Below are 2,309 nucleotides of genomic sequence, written 5' to 3' on the forward strand. Positions count from 1 at the left end.
ATGGCAAAATTGCTGCATTTATTAGATTTTAGTATCAGAAAGAAAAGAGTGCTTGAGGAAAAAGGGCAAGGGACTTGCTTGGTTCTCCGCACTGTTTTTGTGGCGCTGGTTGGAACACTGGCTGAAAAATGGCATCCGATAATGGCATAGACGATGGATGCAAAAAATAGCCACTTTATTAGACTGGATGCCGATCTTGGAATAGCCAATATTTAAGCCAATGTTGGAAGAGCTAGTGTGTAAGGCGCGCTGGATGCCATTGTTGGTTTAGCCAACGGTGAAACCTCTATGCCAATATTGGATAAAAAAGCGCAAACCACGTTGGTCCAACGTGGGCTAGAACGTTGACCCACCAGTGGTCGTACATTGGCACCAATGTTGAACCACCATTGGATCGGGTGGCGTTTTTGAAAATGCCGACGTCAGACCAATGTTGGAATCGTTCTTTTGCCAACACTGGGCCAACGGGGTCCAACAATAATGCGCTGCCTGGGTACGATCGAGGCAGGGCAGGCGGGGCAGTGGGATGTGCTTGCGGTGGAGACGTCTGCACCGCCTGCTGAGGCAGTAGTCGTCTCGAACGTGGTCAACGAGAATCCAGCCGACGATGTCAGCATGGCCGAGCGGGACACCTCTGCGCGCGGCGCGGCCGCGAAAAGGACGCGGGAAGACGAAGCCATGGACCCTACAGCGGTGAAGCAAGAGGAGCCGCCCCCTCAAGTGTATCCCATCTGGAGACGTCGCGCAGTCAAGCCCAACACTCCCGCGGACGACACAAGGAGGGCTAAGCCTCCCCCGTGAGTGTGCGCGCCGGAGGTCGAATAGGACATTGAAGTCTGCAAGGCTATCGCACAGTAGCCGGTCAAACACCCGTTCCCAGCCGAGGGAAGCGCCGTGCGGTCCGTCCCTCATCCTCCTGAATGGCGGTGATGTTAGAAGCGTTACTAAGAGCGGCGACGAATAATGTACGCCGGCTCGCAGCCCGCGTACCAGCTGAGCCGACTGTTTGCTGATAGCAAGCTTGATATCATCGGTGTTCAGGAGACAAAGGTCGAGAGCCAAGAGCGGAGGACCGCGTGGTGTACACTTTTCGAACTCTTTTTAACGTATGTGTGGCGCACACCGATGGAACTTCTGCCGGTCATTAGGTGTGGTTGAGACTTATGTTTCCGTGTGCTTTTGGCCGCTTTGTTTTCTGCGACTTTTCATTTTCTAACTTCGAATGGCGTGTCATTTGTGTTTACGCGCCGACTCGCGAGCGGAAAGCTTCCTTCGAAACTATTAACGAGTACTTTAACTGTGATAGGTATGTTATTTTGCTCGGCGATTCTAAATATGTTTGCGCGCCTGAGGATCGCTCGAATCACGCCCGCGTCCGCGACCACAGCGCTACTTTTTTAAACAAGATTGTCGCTTAAAATTTACTAGAGATCGTCGCATCTGTTTTCTCAAAAGCAGCGTTCCTTTCACCCATTTTCCAGGCCAAAGCCACGCCCGACTTGACATCGCATACATGTCCCTGGATTAATCGGTTCTCCCATCGCTTGGTTCAGCCCGTGTCCTTTATTGATCACGCTCCAGTTATGTTTACTTTTGGGAGGAAAGTCAAAACGCCTGGGTGGAACTGGTCATTATGAATGTTGAACACTTGCCTTATTGACCTAAGCAGCGCAAATAAGGTAAGGAAAGAAGGGACGACAGGAGGGAAAGAGCGCTGCCTTATTTGCGCTGTTTAAGTCCATACGTCTAACCAACTCGCCCAGCAACTCATTTCGGAACAGTTGCCTCGTGAGGGATGAAGTTTTTAAATCAAAGGTAGATGATATATTTAGGGAACTGCGCGAGGATAAGCGGACATTGTGAGGCATGAGGTAAGAATTTTTTAAAGAGGGAGTTAAAATGACTGCTATTGAAAGGAGTACAATTAAGTAAACAGATAAAACAGAAAGAGAAGGAGCTGCAGCGCCAGCTGAACATCCTTCTAATCGAAGAAAACGCGAACGCAGGCGAGTTTTTTTGACGATATAAGAAGTACTAAAAGCCGCTGGAAGTCTTCGACTACGAAAGGTACCGCGGGGGTGTTGTGCGGGCGCGATCTGAAAGGTTGTGGTTAAGCGAAAACCCGATGAAACGGGCGTTTTATGATGAAAAATGGCAGGCGCAGCGGAACGAGATTAAAGAAATACGATATAATCACACGATGACTCTCGATAAAGGTATTACTGAAGAGGGCATTTTTTGCGCATTTCTGTGGTCTATTTTCGCGTAGCTCTACTACTGCCGACATCTTTAATGATAATTTTTTTGCC

At 49.5% G+C, this 2,309-nt stretch overlaps 1 pseudogene; it reads left to right on the forward strand.

Annotated features, from left to right (window-relative positions):
- The first annotated feature begins 1,214 nt into the window (after nucleotides 1-1,214).
- Nucleotides 1,215-1,920, forward strand: LOC120839746 (annotated as a pseudogene).
- Nucleotides 1,921-2,309: the final 389 nt, after the last annotated feature.

Source organism: Ixodes scapularis, unplaced genomic scaffold (genome assembly GCF_016920785.2).
Source record: "Ixodes scapularis isolate PalLabHiFi unplaced genomic scaffold, ASM1692078v2 PGA_scaffold4__175_contigs__length_147842914, whole genome shotgun sequence".
Lineage (NCBI taxonomy): Eukaryota > Metazoa > Arthropoda > Arachnida > Ixodida > Ixodidae > Ixodes > Ixodes scapularis.